Here is a 20,075-nt window from a genome sequence, read left to right on the forward strand (position 1 = left end):
TCAAAATTGGAAGGTTACTTTAAGAGTGCCAATTGGGAGGAAATGAGTTGTAATATAACATTTAGAAGTAGGTTGTTGTGTTACTATCTTCCTACTGCAGATGTTGCCATTGAGCGGAGGAATCGCAGAAGTCTCAGGTATGATCAGCTGCATGTTAGAAACTAGTTCAGTTCACTAAAATCTTATTAACAAACTAACTTCCTTTCTAAGTTAAGTTATTAATTTACTATATTTATTCTTAAAAGGTGTCAAAAATTGAGACTCAGCAATTACAACTTCCGTGTAGAGTGTGAACAAGGGCTACCAAGACCAATGGTCAGTAGTAGGAGTGATTCATAATCTTCTTGAGTTAGAGAAATTTAGTTTGAAGAGTAATTTATTGTTAAAACTTTGAACTGCAGAATTGTGTGGAATCAGAGTAGCGCATCTACGAAGAAAGGTCAACAGCCTGGAACACTCTCAAGAGAAACAACAGCTGAAGCCAATGTTTGTTTATCTGTTGTGAGTTTCTCTCTCCACTTCCCCTTTCCCTTAGGGAAAAGTTGACTCAGTCAGTGTAGTCTTCCTGATTGTGTTGATTGATCCTTGAGGGAGTTGGGAGTTTGCGGCTTCAAGAGGAAACGTCAGAAGTGACTCTCAGGACTTATACAACAGTAGACGAAGCCTGACCTTTTTACAAATCGTTTCCTCTTGAGTTTGTAAACTTACCCTCATGGATGTTACTCAGTTGACACAGTTAGTGCAAAAACTGAATGCGGAAATGGAGAATTTGCGATTGGAGAATCAATCGCTTCGTCAAGAGTTGGATGAAACTAGGTCAGGGTTTTCTGTATGGAGGGATCCTTCTAAGGAGAGAAAACCAGTGTTAGCGCCAACTAGGTTTGGTACTGATGCTCAACAGTCACGTTTTTCAGGAGATCAGTCTGGAAGTCAAACAGTCCAAGTCACGGTAGTTACTCCAGCCCCCGTCCCATTGGCAAATCCAGAAAGATTTTCCGGAGATCGTAGTAGATATGCAACTTTTCTTAGTCAATGTCAGTTGCATTTCATGTGTAAACCTCAGATTTTTTCTTCTGACACAGCTAAGGTAGCTTTTATAATTTCGTATCTTGGGGGAGTGGCTGCGAATTGGGCAATGCCTTTGGTAGATAATAATGACCCCTTGCTTCATAATCTGCAAAATGTTAAAGTAGCCATGTCTACCTTATTTGCAAAACATACTTTAGTTCAGGCTTCTGATAATGAATTATTGAATCTTCGTTAAGGGACAAAGGATCTCATTTCTTACATTACAACTTTCAATAGACTTTTGACCGAGACTCATTGGCCTGAAGAGAAAAGGATTTCCTTGTTTTATAGGGGCCTTAAGGATGACTTAAAAGATTCTTTAGCACATATTGTTAATCTGCCTGAGGATTTTAAAGAATTTCAGGATCTAGTGGTTAAGCTTGATCACAGGTTAGGTGAACGTAAAAATGAGAAAACAAGGAGTGATTTTAGAAATTCGCAAATTAGAGTAGAGAAAAAAGAGTCTGAGGTTAAGAATTCTTTGGTTGAATCTGTTCAGTCAGGAGGTTTTAAGGGACCCTTAACCCCCGAGGAAAAGGAACGAAGACGTAAGGGTAACTTGTGTTTATATTGCGGCAAGCCTGGGCATTTTGCTAAGGATTGTACTGTTAAACCTGCTAAAAAGAAAGCCTTAGTGATAGAGACCCTTTCGTCAACACCGTCGGAAAACTAGATTTCTCGAGGAAAGCTGAGATCGTTTCTTCGAGTAAATTTTCTTCTAAGATCGCTCAGTTTGTCACTAATGTAACTACGCATATTCCCAAACATTTTACAATACGGCTGGTTTTTATTTTAAATACACTACAAAGACATAGTATTCCTGTACTTTTAGATTCAGGGTCACAGGGAATTTTTTTGATATCGAGTTTGCTCATGAATTGAATTTGAAATTTGTTGCCAAGAAGGAACCTGAACCAGTGAGGGCAGTTGATGGTTCAGTATTATCTTCTGGGTTGATTCGATTCAACACAGAGCCTTTGACCATAGTGGCGGACAATGGACATACTGAAAAGGTGATTTTTGATTTAATTGATGCTCCAACTTTTGGAGTAATTTTAGGAATTCCTTGGTTGGAGTTACATAATCCAAGAATAGATTGGATTAAAAGAACTGTTACCTTAGAATCTTCTTATTGTAAATTGCATTGCTATCAAGAAACCAGAGATCCGGTAATGCCTCTTTTTTGCGCTACTTTGAATACTGACAATAATAGACTTCCTGTTGAGTATCAGAATTTTTCAAAGGTTTTTGATCCTGTTGAAGCAACTAAGCTGCCACCTCATAGAGTCTACGATTGTAGAATTGATTTAGTTCCGGGAGCTGTTCTACCTTGCAGTAGTATTTACGCTTTAACGGAACCGGAAAATGATTATCTGAGGAAGTATTTGGATGAACTTTTAGAACTTGGATTCATTCGTCACTCCACTTCACCAGTCTCGTCTCCACTTTTGTTTGTTGCGAAGAAGACAGGTGATTTGAGAGCTTGTATTGATTATAGAGCTGTAAATAAGGCAACAATTAAAAATAGATATCCGTTACCTTTGATTCCAGTACTTCTAAATCAAATTAAAGGTTCCAGTATTTATACCAAACTCGATCTTAGGGGAGCATATCATTTGATTCGTGTTAAGGAAGGTGACGAATGGAAGACTGCCTTTCGCACGAAATTTGGTCTTTTTGAATATACTGTAATGCCTTTTGGTCTCTGTAACGCTCCGGCAGCCTTTCAATATTTTATCAATGAGGTTTTGCATGATCTGTTAGATGTCTGTTGCATAGTTTATATTGATGACATCTTGATTTATTCTAAGAATACAGAGGAGCATGTGCAGCATGTTCAATCGGTGTTACAGAGACAGAGAGATCATTCTTTGTTTGCAAAGTTAGAAAAATGTGTTTTCAATGCCTCCGAGGTGGAATTTCTTGGTTATTGTTTGTCACCAGAGGGAATCTGTATGGATGCTAAGAAAGTTGAAGCAATTTTAACCTGGCCAATTCCTGTTTCTATTAAAGATACACAGAGGATTTTAGGATTTGCCAATTTTTATAGGCGATTCATTTCCAAATTTTCTGAAATCGTTACTCCGATTACTCAGTTGTTGAAAAAGGGGAAAGCCTTTCTTGGACTGAGGAAGCTGATCAAGCTTTTTCTTTATTAAAAAAGGCTTTTACATCTGCTCCGATTTTAGTTCATCCCGACCCTGATAGGCCATTTTTTGTAGAAGCGGATGCTTCTCAGACAGCTATTGGTGGGGTGTTGCTTCAAAAGGATTCGACTTCTGGTCATTTACACCCAATTGCTTTCTATTCTAGGAAGTTATTGTTAGCTGAGCAGAATTATACAATTGCTGAACGTGAACTTTTAGCTATTAAAGAAGTTTTTCAGGAATGGCGACATCATCTTTTGGGAGCAAAACATACTGTCACTGTATATTCAGATCATAAAAATTTGCAATTTTATTCCACGGTTAAGGCGTTCACTCCCAGACAGATGAGATGGTTACAGTTTTTTAGTGAATTTGATTTCATTATCACGTATCGGCCTGGAAATAAGCAGTTGTTGTCTGATACACTTTCACGATTAGTTTGTGAAAAAGATTCCCTTTCGGTTAAAGAACCACCAAGTATTCTGCCCAAGGAGAAGATAGCTGCGGAGATTCATTCTGAAAGTTTCTTAGATTCTATTAAGGAAGAATTAAAGATTTATGATATTCATGAGTGGTTATCTAAGAGGGGGAATTCCATCAGAGAAGGTCTGTTCTATAATGATAATAAGTTGTTTATTCCCACTAAAGTTTTACAAGATAAGGTAATGCAATGGAATCATGATTTAGCTATTGCTGCACATCCTGGTATAAATAAAACCTTGGATTTATGTCAGCGTCATTTTTGGTGGGAAAAAATGATTCTTACAATTCAACAATTTGTTAGAGCTTGTCCAGTTTGTTCTCGGCAAAAGGCCTTACATGCAGTTCCAATGGGTTTACTTCATCCGATGACCATTCCTCCTCAACCTTGGCACACAATCAGTCTAGATTTTATTACTGATCTTCCTAAATCTAATGGTTATACTACAGTTCTAGTAGTGGTTGATTTGCTATCTAAAATGGGACATTTTATTCCTTTACATAAAATTCCTACTGCTGTAGAATTTAGCTCTGTGTTTTTGTCAAATATTGTTAAACTTCATGGTCTTCCCTCAAAGATAATTTCAGACAGAGGTCCTCAGTTTATATCTAAATTCTGGTCACAGCTTAGTAAACAACTTGGAATTGAGTTAGCTTTGTCTTCTTCTTTTCATCCACAGACTGATGGGCAAACTGAAAGAGTTAATCAACATTTAGAACAGGGTTTACGTTGTTTGTTAACAGCTTCTTCTGGTCATTGGGATAAAGTTCTACCCTGGGCTGAATTTTCTTATAATAATACCACGCATTCGGCCTTGGGTTGTTCTCCTTTTTATTTTCTCACGGGTCAACATCCTAGGTCACTTCCAATTCTCTTACCTGAGGAACTACAGTTCATGCCTGCAGTTACTGACAGGTTAACGTCATTGATTGATATTAAGGAAAAGGCTAGAAAACAGTGGGTTAAAAGTAAGGTTACTATGAAAAGAACTGCTGATTCTCGTCGTAAACCTTGTACCAAGAAGGTCAGTTAGTTTGGCTGTCCACAAGAAACATTCAGTTGGAAGGTCCCAGAAAGTTGAAACCTAGGTATATTGGGCCTTTTCAAATTGAGAAAGTTCTGAATCCTGTGTCCTTGAAATTAGTTTTACCTGAAGAGTATGCTATTCATCCTGTATTTCATGTATCCCTTTTGAAACCTTTTGAGCCTTCTACTCGACCTGATAATCCACTACCTCCTGTGGTAATTGGAGATCATGTTGAATATGAGGTTAAATCTATTTTGGATTCGAAGAGAATACGGGGTATCTTGTATTATTTGGTTGATTGGAAGGGTTATGATCCTTCTAAGCGATCTTGGGAGCCAGAGAAGAATGTTCATGCCCCTAGACTTGTTAGATCTTTTCATGCTTTACATCCTGATAAACCTCGACCTGTGAGACGACCTTTGGGGGGAGGAACTGTTAGGGGTGCTACTGGTCGTCTCGCTTAATTTAGAGAAATCAAAATCAATTTATGTTTTATGTAAAAGAAAATCTAATTTATTGTTTGTAATGAATTTCTGGAATTGCCTTTGAATGTTATTTTCTAATTTCAGTTGTTGAAAAGAAGTCTTAAGAATTTGCATTTAGCAATGCTTGTTGGTTTCTTGTCATTGTAAAAGGTCTATTTATTTCCACTGTTAGATTGTGCGCTCTTTTAGAGTGAGGCTCGCGCTGGTTCTCGTGGCTGCAGTCCTCTTGAGTAAGAGCTCGTGTTAGCTCTCGTGACAGAGCCGAGTCTATAAATAGATGTCCCTGTCAACGGCTCGGCGCTTCGTCTCATGTTGTTCCCAGACGAGCGCTTCTGTTTTGAACCTGCGCTTCGTGATTAAGGCCCTTTTAAACCTTCCTAAATACCAAAACTGGAATTCCTAAAGAGTTTCTCCTTTACTTCGGTCCCTGGTCGTGACCTTGGCATTGACTGTCAGTTTCTGCGGAAACGCTATTAATTTAATTGCCGAAGGCTGAGGCTTTCTTGTTTTCCCTCGTCGTGACAGCGCGGATATCCAATTACGCCATCAACTTCCTGGAAGGCAGTTGCTGTTCGCTCGAGTCTTCAGTCCTCCGTGTTGGTGTGAAAAAGGACAGTAAGATTTATTAATACTACAGAGAAGGAACTGAATAACCTTTCCTTAAATCAAACGTTTACACAGCCTATTAGCTGAACTGAGTTCCTAGAAACACCAAGGAAAAGGCTGAAGTTTGACAGTCTGAGTTTAGGAACAAACCTTGGCAAAAGCAAGGGAACATTTTGTTGAAAGTCTGTTAAAAGTATATATATATATATATATATATTAGTACCTTTAATTTAATTAAGGTATATGCTTATATTTTTAGAAACTGTTAGTGATTGAATCAAGCCTTGGCTAAGGCAAATGTATAATGAGATTTTACAAGTAGTACTTAAGTTGTTAAATAGGAAACTCTATTTGGGCTCAAAATTGGAAGGTTACTTTAAGAGTGCCAATTGGGAGGAAATGAGTTGTAATATAAAATTTAGAAGTAGGTTGTTGTGTTACTATCTTCCTACTGCAGATGTTGCCATTGAGCGGAGGAATCGCAGAAGTCTCAGGTATGATCAGCTGCATGTTAGAAACTAGTTCAGTTCACTAAAATCTTATTAACAAACTAACTTCCTTTCTAAGTTAAGTTATTAATTTACTATATTTATTCTTAAAAGGTGTCAAAAATTGAGACTGAGCAATTACAACTTCCGTGTAGAGTGTGAACAAGGGCTACCAAGACCAATGGTCAGTAGTAGGAGTGATTCATAATCTTCTTGAGTTAGAGAAATTTAGTTTGAAGAGTAATTTATTGTTAAAACTTTGAACTGCAGAATTGCGTGGAATCAGAGTAGCGCATCTACGAAGAAAGGTCAACAGCCTGGAACACTCTCAAGAGAAACAACAGCTGAAGCCAATGTTTGTTTATCTGTTGTGAGTTTCTCTCTCCACTTCCCCTTTCCCTTAGGGAAAAGTTGACTCAGTCAGTGTAGTCTTCCTGATTGTGTTGATTGATCCTTGAGGGAGTTGGGAGTTTGCAGCTTCAAGAGGAAACGTCAGAAGTGACTCTCAGGACTTATACAACAACAGATTGCACATTTAGTGCCGCATTAGGATGGCGGGTAGACTTTGTCCGCCAGCCATCCCGGCGTAAAACGGTATCTCCAACCTTAAGGGCGGCGGTTCTGTGGGATCCATTAGGACGCTTTAGCTACACTGGCGGGCGCATCCCGCATTAATAGCATAGTGGCTGTCGGTGCTGAAAGAACCATCACCGCAATGCTAAAAATGCACATTGCGCGCTTCAATGCACAACGTGTGCCACGTTGTACAGTAAAGTGCATGGGGTACCATACGTACACGATGTGCACCCACCACCCCCTCGGAGTACCTGGGGGGCCGCAACTGGTCCCCACAAGACATTCCTGCATGCCTTCCTGTGGCAGCAACGCTGCCATGGAAAAGCTTGTTCCCGCCCACATCCTAATATTGATGCCGGTGTCTAACAGACACCGCCACTATATGAAACCGTTTTCCGCCCAGTCAAGGAGTTGACTGGGCGGCAGACGGTCTGTCCATCAGCTACGGGTAAGGATGTCGCATGGCGGTGGCAATCCACCTGACATCCTAATGTGACCCTTAGTGTCAGCATTGTGACCGGAAATTCCACGGGTAACTGCATCAGGTTAATCACACCAACAATGTTCACATCTCTGAGTGCGAAGGCTAAGCTCTGCACTGTGTAAAAAAAACAATTGGATCAGAGGCAGAACACTTTTCTTTACCTTCAACTAAATTCCCTCAACTAAATGCCAGCAAGTCCGAGATTCTTCTATATGGGAAGGACCAGGATCTCTGGTCTGAGCAGTGGTGGCCTGAAAATCTGAAACCTGCCCCGCTACCGAAGTAGGCGGTAAAGAACCTGGGTGTTTGGTTTGATTCCGGATTAACATTTGAGAATCAGACCAGAGCTGTTGCTGCTGTCTGCTTTGGGCTCCTGAGAGGACTGAGGCCTTTGCTTGGTCTCTTTCCGCCCAGCGTACGCCAAACCATCATGCAAGCCTCCATTCTTGCGAGGCTTGACTACGGCAACGCCCTATATTTGGTATGCAGACAAAATATCAAAATTTTAATATTGACATACACTAATATCGAAGTTTTAATATCAAAGGGACAAAATATAGAAGGTAAGTAATATCGATATATTTAATATCAATATCAGTAATATCGAAGTTTAAAATATCGATGTAAGTAATATCGATGTTAATAATTTCGATGTTACTAATATCGATTTTTTAAATATGTTTGTGTATATTATTATGTATTTATTATGTTTTTAATTTAATTTTATGTAATTTTATTAAATTTTGTATTTTAGTACTGTAGCGGGTTGTGGGTTTTTAGGGGAATAGGGTGGGAAGTAATTTAATTATGTTAAATTAATTATTAATTAGTAGGAATTATAAATTAATTTTTATTAATTGGTAATTATTTTTAAATAATTGATTAATTGATAATTATGTTCTGTAGCGGGTTGTGGGTTTATAGGGGAATAGGGTGGGAAGTAATTTAATTATGTTAAATTAATTATTAATTAGTAGGAATTATAAATTAATTTCTATTAATTGGTAATTATTTTTAATTAATTGGTAATTAATTTTAATTAATTGATTAATTGATAATTATGTTCTGTAGCGGGTTGTGGGTTTATAGGGGAATAGGGTGGGAAGTAATTTTAAATTTAATTAAGTAATGTTCTTTAATTTATTGTTTTGTTAATTAAATAATTGTTAATTAATTATTAATTGTTAATTAAATATTAAATGGTATTTTTATTAATTTTTTAAATTACATATATTTTGCTCATCATGTTTTTAATAATTAAGTATTGGTATTTGTAAATGGTTTTTATCTATTTAATAGTTAATATTTTTATTATTTAAAATAAAACATTTATTTATAAGTATGTTATTTTTACACCTACGCTATCCAACATTTTCCATACAATTGCACACTCTGGAGTGGGAATAGTAATTTTTACCCCTACGCTATCCAACACTTTCCCTACTGTTGCACTCTCTGGAGTGGGAATAGTAATTTTACCCCTACGCTATCCAACACTTTCACTACTGTTGCACTCTCTGGAGTGGGAATAGTCATTTTTACCCCTACGCTATCCAAAATGTACTTACATTTTTTTAATTAGTTTTACATTGTTATTAATTGTTATTTATATTATTATTTTATGTATATAAATTTATTTGTAATTTATTATATTTTCATTTATTTATAAGTTATTAAAATAATTATTTTAGAGTTAATATTAATTAAGTATATATTATGTATTATATTTTTAATATTATTATTTTTTATTACATTATTTAATAATTTTAAATTGTATAATATTTTTTTAACTATGTTTATTATATTTATAAGTATTATTTTGTTATTATTACATTTTTTTTAATAAAAAAAACAATATTTTCTAAAAAACTATATTTTTGACATCGATATATTTTTTACCTTGTTAGAGATAGGATCCCGATATTATTGTCATCGATATTTTTGTTGCGATATTTTCGTACCTCGATATTTTTGTAGTCGATATTTTTTCATAGATTCCCTATATTTAGGTGCCAACAAGGCAAGTATCAAACGCCTGCAGAGGGTCCAAAACGCGGCAGTTCGCATGCTAGTGGGACTCCCAAGATCTCAATCTGTTTCACAAGTGCTTTTGAAAATGCATAGTCTGCCGATCGAAGCCCGTATTCAGTTTAAGGTGCTGTGCATCGCACACAAAATTATGAAACAGCAAGCCACCATTGGGCTATCAGGCCTGTTGAAGCCCTATTTGACCAGGTGCGTCTTGCGCTCCGCTCACCACGGTTTGGTTTGTGTCCCTCGAGTGAGGAAATCAAGGGCTGGGGTCGCTTGTTTGGTTTCATGTCAGCCAATCTTTGGAATTCTCTTCCATTTAACATTCGAGCGATCCCCAATCTTCTGACATTTCGGAAATCACTAAAAACATCGTTGTTCCCCACTCTGTAATCTTTCTTGCTTGTAAGTTTCCCTGTTCTCAATTGGTTTCTGGTTGCGCTGGGACGCCTCGTCTCTGAGGCAGCCATGCGCATTACAAATTCTGTATAATAATAATAATAATAACACAGATGTAACAATACTGAGCGATGCATACCTTTCGGAGAACAGGAGGCCATGTTCGAGAGGTGGTTCTCAGAGGATGTTTATCACCGGTTAGAACCAGGGTCCATATCAAAATTTGGACCTTCCCGCAATCTGATTGGCACTAAAAGTCTTTTTTCAATCATTCAAGGTAGGCTGGTTCTTGTGGTCTCATACAACCTTACTGCTATGTGGTACTGCTATAACCTTTGTGATTTGGGGCCGTGAAGCCTCTTTGGCGAGGCCACGTGTCATTGAACTTGCCAGGAACCACAGGGTATTTCCCTGTAGGCTTAAAAACTGTATGGTTCATGTAAATGCCAGAGCACACAAAACAAGCTGACGGTGCCTTGCATAACACAAGTGTCTTCTCCGTCCAGACGGTGCTCAAGGACACTTTTGAGCATTTGCCAGAACTTTGGTCAGATCTGTTCTTCTGAGACTAATGCTAGCAATGTCTGCATTTTTGAAGATTTTGAATTTTGTGGCGGACATTGCTCTGAATTTTTTTTTTTTTAGAGTTGAGTTTAGGACTACTTCAGTCAAGAACGTCCATGCCACTTCTTGCAATTTTTTGAAAAACACAGCAATAATTGCCCAGAAGTCATTCTAGGGGCCCTGATTTGGATACAGACTACGGTACCTCTAACTCCTTCCAAAAAAGATCCTCCAATCATGCTCCCACTTAAGGAGGATCTTCTGTTGCAGAGGCAGAGGGATTGAGGGCATGAACCTCCAGCCAAACTTGTCCATCCTTCGCCTCATTGCTTGTATATTGAGCGGTGACAGTTGTCAGCTTTCAACCTTCATAACAAATTCTCTGAAGTTATTATTCTGAACGTCCCTGAGTCACTTACTCCAATTGTTCCAAAATATAGAGTCAGTTGATGGGCAATGAGTTGAACTGCTGGTGTGGCAGTTGCGCTTTGTGACTGACATGATGGTGTTATATTCATGCTTTATCTTCAATAAACCTTCTTCCACATCGACCTGCGTCCTCTAATCACTCTTTTTGCTTCAGAGAGTCAATTATAGAATTTTGAAAAGGAGAAACTATTGTAACTATAACAAATGGCTTGTCAACCACCTATCTGCCTCAGTTCCAGATATTCAATTATTAATTTGTCTTTGGCACTCTGTGGTTCTTCTTTGACAGCTGTGAACGTCTACTTTTTGGCCCTTGTTTATTAAATAAGGATGCACAACCAGCCATCTCTTTCTATAGTGCCCTTTTACGCATAGATTATTCAAGGTATAAAGACATTATTTTCCGGAATTTATCTTACTTTATGCCTTACTGGGACCTTTTTTTTTATTTCAAAATTTTTATAGCAACATATTTTTAACAAACTTGAAACTGTCCTATATGTTTTCTCAGTATATAGTGTGCTCGTTTCCTGACAATAAAACATGAAATTCTGATGAGTGAGCTGCAGACACCAAAATGTGTAGCTGAAGTGATGCTACACACAACGTTAAATATTTTGTTTCAATGTGTTAAAATTTTTTAATTTAATGTTCATTTACTATACCTGCTTGCTATGCACCAGCACACCCTACCAAGGTCGAGTGCTTTTTTAACTGCCTGTAACATAAACGGATTGTTGACAACCGAAATTACTAGAACGAGTTCATGGAGGTCCAACTACTTTAATTAGGGTTTGCTTGATCAAAGAATGGGACGGACATTATAAACGATGAACAAATCATGCATGGTCATCCTCTATATCAAGATCAATTACGCCTTATTGTAGAAACAACCTGATGACGTTCTTATGTACCATTCGGCCAGGGCAAAGACAGCCACCCCAGCTCTCCAGCATAGTGTTCTTATTCAAAATTAGTATCAACTATCAAATTGACCATCCTAACACATGGCCGGTGAATAGTACTGCCTACATTCTCATCTTTTAACATTTGTTTTGTTTGTCTGGTATGTTTTGCACAACTTATTGTTCAAAATTTGACACCGTCACACATATGTGTAATGCATTACTTGAGTATTGGTTCGTAGTTAAGGTAACTCTCGTTACTCACACTTAATCATAAAGGACAAGTTACTTACATTTGGAAATGCATTATCTTAAACATTATCAAGTGGCCCATGCCTTAAGGACACACTTTTGACTACTGTCTGCAATGAGGCAAGTTCACTTTAAGGACATAGCAGTATTGAGTAATACTCCACGCACAGTTAATTCAAGGCTACGCACTGATGGTATGGAAAGCATTGAAAGTTATAGAGATAATGTCGAAAAAGAGGGGTTGGCTATACAGTCAAAGCAAATCTGTACAATAATCGTAGGAGGTCTTGACTAGTACACTGCCAACATCTCCAGGCACACAGATTCTCCGTTATAAATAATCTTAGTGATCATGCATTACGTCCGAATTCTGAAAGTTAATGAATCTCTGTGTAGTTCATGTCTGTACCATATTAAGCATTGCAGAAGTTAAGAAATTTGTCTTTTATATTACTTCTTTTACATTGCAACCGCTTTTTAATAGATAATACCTTTCATTTATCATTTAATACATGTTAGTAGGACCTAGTTACCATAGGAAATTGCAAACATTCTATTGGGAATAACTTTGGCGCCAATTGAGGGATCTGCCTGTAATTTTCCTTCCCTGAAAGTTTCGGGGGGATTCGTCAAGCGGGGGCCGAGAAAAAAGGGGTGTCCCAAAACGTGTTTTCCCCATGTTAATTTCCATAGGGACATTCTGACAAGGCTACAGCTCGAACGGCTGAACGGAATTACACCAGATTTGTCAAAATGGTAGAGCCTGGTATGCAGAAGTGCCTTTTGTATATATATATATATTTTTTTTTTTTTATTGTTGCAGCAAGGAAACACACGTAGCAGTGTAAGTATCAAGAGACGTGGCGTCAACATTCCGCCAAACTCTAGTTGAATCGCAACATTTTCTTATTTTTTGCAATATTGAACCAAAAACAACATTCAGATGTACAGATTGGGCTTCCAGAAGCATGCGAATTGTACAGTATCCATTCTAGTTATGTCAGGCCAGCTGGCCAGATTCCACCATCCACAGGTAGTCCTACCCTCGGCTACTCCTGACAGGCTAAGGAGGACCTAAGCAGCCCGTTCCCGTGCCACCCCATCCCACCCACAGTCCCAGTGCTATTCTACCTCATCCTCCCCCTCTGAACTGTCTACTTCTTCTTCTTCCGGCAGTGGTTCACAAGGTTCCCCCCTGTATGTGTTCCATGGCAGCCATATTTTGTTCCATTTGCGTGGATTGGCCCGCTGTTGATAGACTGCCCGCTCCACCATCATGAGCAAATCCATATTTCTGCACCACTGTGTCAAAGTCGGTAGCTCTGATGCCCCCCATTTTTGCGCTATATCCCGTTTCGCTAGCATCATCCCAATAACCACCCATTTCCGCCCATGTGGTGTAAGGTCGGTTGGGCCCCATACATTTAACAAACAAATTCTAGGGTCGGGAGTGTAGGAGAGCCGTAGTGTTTGGGCTACTGTGCGTGCCACTCGCTTCCAGTAGGCGAGTATGTTCGGACATGACCAAAGGGTATGGAACAGCGTTCCCTCCTCCCCACAATTTCGCAAACAATACGGGTGATCTGCCCTGTGGATTTTGTGTAGGGTGGTGCGTGTGTAGTACACACGGTGCAATATCTTGAATTGTACCAAACGGAATCTTGCTGAGATTCCCGCCTCTTTAGGCGATGCCATTGCGGCATTCCAATCTGCCTCATCCAGGTCTCCAACATCCTCCTCCCATTGTCCTTTCAATTTCTGTAGTGGGTCAGGCAAGTTATTCACCAATTTGCGATACGTTAAGGATGTAGCGCTGTTTTCCATGTAATCAGTGAGCAGTCTATCTTCCAAAGGGGCCGAAGCCGGGACCGGAGTACCCGGTGTCAGCGCACCCAGTAAAGCATGTCTAATCTGTATGTATCGATATGTCTCAGTGGTGGTAAGCTCATACTGTTCTCGCAGTGTGTCAAACGGGACCACCCCCTCATTCGTCCATAGATCGCCCACCGTGGAAATTCCTATAGTGTCCCAGTGGTCAAATCCCTTACTACGTCTCAGGTTACCCAGCGATCTAGTGTCCCACAATGGTGTGAGCTGCGTAATCACCCCCCCCCCACTTCAGACGTGATTGAGCTCTGTGCCATAACGTGACGGTGTGTTTGGTCGGGCCTATCAGTTTAGACAGAAGTCCTTTGTTGTAAAGCGGGGCCAGAAGTGTATTAGTGCCAAGCTGTCGTCTATCTGCTAAATATGCCGGGTCGTCCTGTGGGGCATGCAGCCACTGGTTGATCACCTTGAGGTGCGCCGCCCAATAGTACAGTTCCAGGTTCGGGAGTGCAAGTCCCCCACTGTACCAATCTCTAATCAGTTTTACCTGCGCCACCCTCGCCGGTCTTCCTCCCCACAACAGTCCCGACAATTGCCCTGCTATCTGTTTGAAAAAGGAAGGCGGTACCATCACCGGCGTGCTTTCTAAAACATAGAGGAACCGGGGCAGCGCCATCATTTTGAAGAGCGCCGCTCTGCCCAACAGTGTCAGCGGGAGCGTCATCCAGTGGCGCACATCCGCTTTCAATCTGTCGAGCAGCGGTCTCAAATTCAAATCTTGAAAGGTCACAGGATCTCGCGCGATCCGAATCCCTAAGTATCGAAAGGAAACAGCCTCTAACACCAAGGGGCAATCCGCCTCCAAACGCGGCGGGGTCCCATGCAGCATGAAGAGCACCGATTTCATCCAGTTAATCTTGTAGCCTGAGGCAACACCCTGCCGCTCACACAGTGCCAGTAATATTGGAATCCCCTCTGCCGGGTTTGTTAGGTATATTAGCATATCATCGGCATATAAGGACACTCTGTCCTCCCAGCCATCCCCCCATTCAATGCCCCGGAGTAGAGGCGTGGTCCGAATGATAGTTGCCAACGGCTCTAGTACCAGGGCAAACAGTAGCGGCGAGAGCGGGCAGCCTTGTCTCGTGCCCCTTGCTAATGAGATGGCTCTTGAGATGTGTCCGTTCGCAGTCACCCGCGCCATAGGGGACTTGTACAGTAGCTTGATCCACCCTATGAATTTTGGGCCGAAGCCCATATGGTGCAGGACTGCAAAGAGGTACCGCCACTCTACCAAATCGAACGCCATAGTGGCGTCCAATGAGAGGATCGCTGCATCGGTTGTCAACAACGGAGCTCTTGCCATAACACCATGCAGGCGTCTGAGATTCAGCGCCGTGCTCCTGTGCGGCATGAATCCCGATTGGTCTGGATGAATGAGATGACTAAGGTGAGGCAACAGTCTGTTGGCTAGCAATTTCGCTAGAATTTTGCTCTCTGCATTGAGGAGGGAAATCGGCCGATAAGAGCCGCAGTCCTCAGGGGGTTTACCAGGTTTTGGGATTGCCACAATAGTGGCCATGCATTGATCAGGAGGCAGGTGCCCTTGCTCTAAACTGTCCCGGTACATATTGAGTAGCGGCGTAGCGAGCGTTTCCGACATGGTTTTGTACCATTCAATCGGGATTCCGTTTGGGCCCATGGCTTTTCCCGGATGTAGTGCTGCGATAGCCGATTGTATCTCCTCAGTCGTTAAGTCTGATTCTAGGTCGTCAACCCCGTCCTGTGACAGGGTGCGGGTGGGCACTCCCGCGAGCGCCCCTTCCGCCATTTCCCGGGTAACCTCTATGGCAGAGGTATATACCGCCTGGAAGTGATCAGCTAGGAGTTCGACTATCTTGGCAGGGCGGGTGTGCATTGCCCCAGCCGAGTCCCTCAGTTGTAAGATGGTCCTCTGTCCCTCACGTTTTTTCGCCAGCCAGGCTAGGAGCTTACTCGCCTTATCTCCGACATCGTATACCCTGTTTGCTGAGGCAGTCATGTTTTCGACCACTCTACGGCGCAGAAGCTCAGTATGACTCTGCTGACACAGCCGTAATGCGTGGAGTGTATCTCCGGTCGGGTCAGCCATGTGAGCCTCATGCGCCCTGGTGAGCCTGTCCTCTAGGTCTAGTAGTTCTTCTTTCTGGGAGCGCTTATAACTCGTAATAGCGGAGATGGCTTGGCCTCTGAGGACCGTTTTATAAGCCTCCCAGAGGACCGATGGGGAGGAGACCGAGCCACTATTCTCCGTGAGGTAACACCTTGTCGCTGTTTTAAGAGTTTTGGACACTTGCGGGACCCTAAGGTATCCCGGGAATATCGGGTATATGCGCTCTCGGGACCGTTCTGGGTTGGAGAGGGTCAATGTCAACGGGGAATGGTCCGAGACACCCCTGGGCTGAATCTGAACGTCCTCGACAGTGAACCTCCCGTGTCCCGGTGCAAGGAAATAGTCGATCCGCGACAGGCTGTCGTGGACCGCCGAGTGGTAAGTGTAGTGCTGGTCAGTCGGGTGCAGGCGCCTCCAAAGGTCTATCAGGCCTTGCGCTTCTAGGAAGTCATTTAGCCGGGAGGGCCCTGCAGCCCGTGTTCGAATCGGGAACCTATCTAGTGTATTGTGTATCACTGCATTGAAGTCCCCCCCTACAAGAAGGTCTCCTTCCGGGAGTTCCAATAGGAACTTCCCCAAGTCTGGGAGAGCTACCGTGTGCAGCGCCGGTGGGATGTACACCGAAACTATATTCAGCTGTCTCCCCTCCCACTGCCCGAGTGCTGCTGCGAAGCGCCCCTGCGTGTCTAGCTTCGTGGACTGAAGTATAAATCTGGAGGACCGGTGCATCAGTATACCTGTCCCACGGGACCCCCTCGTGAATTCTGAATGGACGATCATACGGTAGCCTTTCCTGTCTAAGGCGCGTGTGGATGTACCTGTAAGGTGTGTCTCCTGCAATAAGACCAGGGCCGGGTTGAACCTCTTAATACTGTGTAACACCAGACCTCGTTTGACCTTGTCCCCCAGCCCCCTCACATTCCAGGACATCAGTTGCAGTGGTGACATTCGCCCAGGCCCAAGGTCTCCCCTGTCTACATCAGTCCGTGTATCGCAAGCCATTGCTTCTGTGGATGAGAAAATCTGTGGAACATAGAAAGTGCGAGCTAATCTCTCGACATGAGCCCGTCATACTAAGTGTGTGTGCCTCGTGTTGCCAATCTACATCTGTAACACCAACCAAAACAATCAAACACCCCCCCTTCCCAACTCCCCCCCTCCCTGCCCCCCTGCTAGACGGACCCCGAACTGCCCGCCCCCCCAACTTAGCAGAGTGCCTGATCCAAACCCCAAACATAGTACTTGCTCGTCGGGGTGAGGGACTCTCCGGAGTCGGCGGCCTCCCTTCATGTCCACGGAGGACCTCCGCCCGGCGCCCTGGACGGCCCGCCCGGCCAGCGTTACCTTAAGTCTAGTCTAGTGAGCCTGGGAAGTCATTGATCCTCGGCGTTCTCAGTTTCTTAAGCCTCGCTCAGCGGGGAATGCGGATCCACGTCCCCTTCGGGCACGTGGGGATTTGAACGGGAGCCATTTGTACGGTGTTTCTGTGGTCGCGTGGAGCGGCGGGGTAGACCTGCTTGTCTCCACCCTTCCAGCCAGTCGTGTGCCGCCTCCGGAGTATCGAAGAACCACGTTTTGTTGTCAGCCACTACTCTCAACTTGGCTGGAAAGAGCATGGCATAGGGAAGTTCTCTCGCCCGTAGTTCCTTTTTGACTTCAAAGAATGTTCTCCTCCTACGTGCGACCTCTGCCGTGTAGTCCGGGAAAAACGCAATGGTGGAATTTTGAATCCTGACTGGGGGAGAAGTCCTTGCCGCTTGTAAGATCGCATCGCGGTCCCTAAAATTGAAGAGTCGTGCAACGATTGGCCGCGGCGCTACTCCTTGCTTCGGACGTCCCCCCGGGACCCGATGTGCCCTTTCCACCGAGAAGAAGGCGGACAGCCCCTTGGGTTTGAGTTCTTGTTCGATCAGTTGTTCCACATAGAGGTCCATCGCTCTCGTGTCCTCCGATTCCGGAACCCCAATAATACGGATGTTGTTCCGCCTCGAGCGTCCCTCCTGCTCGTCCAGCTTTGCACGTAGGTCCTTGTTTTCGTTGGAGATTCGTTCAACACTGATCTGGAGCTCCGAGACATCCTCCACCAAGGATTTGGTCACCACCTCCATCGAGGAAACTTTTTCCGACATCTTGTGGAAGTCGGCTCGAATCAGCGTTATTTCTGTCGAGATCGAGCCCACTGTAGCCTGCACCTGCGCCAGGGCCCGCATAACGTCATCAAGGGTAGCTTTTTTCCCTCCCGCTGGGTCGGTCGACTTGCCCGCCTGCGCTTTAGCGTCTGGTGGGGAGGTGGACGCTTTGTCGAATGCATACCTCTCGAGTCGGGTCTGCGCATTGCCACCCTTCGGTCCCTTGCCCGCCATGACAGTTGTGGTTCTGCTGCAGTGGGTGTTATGTGCAGGGTTGCGAGGGAGCCAAGATTCTTCAAAAGGAGCCCTGGTAGCAGCAGTCTCTGAAAGCGGCCGGGTTGTGGGATCACTAGTCGTCGCCCTCGTTCCTTGGTCCGCAGACGAGATCAGCGGGTGATGTCAATCCGCTGCGTGGTCCGTCGGTCCAGCTGGCCTTCTGCACCAAAGGAGAGGAAATATCAAGTGGGCAGGGCGGTGCGTGAGTCCCAGGTCCCCAGGGCCGCCCAAGCCGGTCCACTCCCTGCCTCCGCAAGCGAGGAGCAGACCCCGAAGTCTCCAGGCCCTAGCCTGGTATGTTGCAGCCACACCCCGGGGGGCGCCTGGCGATCTGTAGGGCACAGGGGACACTATGGAGCCCACTGTGGGACAGGAACTTCCCCCGCTGCGGTGGGGGCTCAGCTGTGTCACACCCCCGCAGTCGGAGTGAGGATCCGGAGCACTGTGGATGGGGTGCAGGTGCCCAGGCTGAACCGAGCCGAGACGCAGGTTGCGCGGCTGTCTTCAGGATGTGGTCGCGCTACCAGCGCATCAGTGGCTGCCCCGGCGTCTCACCTCCAGAAGCCTCCCGCGTCAGTCCCGCCGCAGTGCGGGTGCCGGTCTCCGCCGATCTTGGCGTAGCAGGCCCTATAATATTGCAAGGCCGAGCCCCGGTCCCTCTGGTGGCCAGGAGTCGAGATGGCGGTCGCGGGCCCCGAGCAGGTCCCGTCGCCGCAATGCAGAGGTCCGGAGCGCTCCCAGCACTCACCGGGCAGCAAACGGTGGCGGCCGGTCACTCCCCCGCAGGTCCCAAAGGCGCCGGTGGCCGCGCCGGGTCTCGAGCTCCTCACGTCTCCGGCGCTCCGGTGTCCGCTCCCACTTCCGGCTCCCTCACGCCCAGTCCGGAACACTTCCTGTCGGCTCCGTCGCGCCAGGCAGGTCCCCGGCTGCAATCTCCCTCTAAGGCCAGTTCAGGTGACACGGAGAACTTGACTTCCCGCAGTCGGATTCAGAATCTGGTTGCTGTCGGGCGTGCCGCCCGGCCCCGGGCTTCAATCCCAGCCCGCAGGGCGAAATGTAGTAGCGGATTCGTGGTCGGATATGCCTGGAGGCCGCTTCAACCGCGGAGCTCGCCCTCTAGGCTGCCACCATCTTAGGCTGCTAGCCACGCCCCCCTTTTGTATATTTTTTGAAAATCACTTCAGTAATTGTTGAGAAAATCGACTTTTTTCAAATTATATATCTATAGGCGGGACACGGTGCGCTCACGGGCTTGCACCGTCCTTGCACTGTCCTTGCACGTGCGCGGACCTTAGCGTGCGCGCGCGGAATGCTGATTGGCTGTTGGACGTCTGTCAACATTCCATTCAGTCGAAATGAGGAAGTGTTGTCCGCCATCTTGTTTTTGTGGCAGATGATAGTGGAGGAAGTGTTGTCCGCCATCTTGTTTTTGTGGCAGATGATAGTGGTTGTAAACAGAAGTGTAATAGTTGACAAGGAGGCAGGGTAGAGATTCCTGAGCCCCCTAGTTTTTGTCATGGTGTCTGTAAAGGACCCCGAATGTTGAAAAAAATTAAAACAATTTTTTTTAAAAATTGCGGGGTCCGCGCACCGTGCGCGGACCGCGGCTCAAAAAGACAAAAAAGAAATACATTAAAATAACAAGTTTCAGTGTTTAGATGTTGGTTCAGTGCAACATTGAGTGAGGACTCTTTCACCTTTGGGTTTAGGTAGGTGTTTTGTGGAGAGTTATTATGGTAATTGGTAGAG

This window comes from Lissotriton helveticus, chromosome 7 (assembly GCF_964261635.1).
Source record: "Lissotriton helveticus chromosome 7, aLisHel1.1, whole genome shotgun sequence".
Lineage (NCBI taxonomy): Eukaryota > Metazoa > Chordata > Amphibia > Caudata > Salamandridae > Lissotriton > Lissotriton helveticus.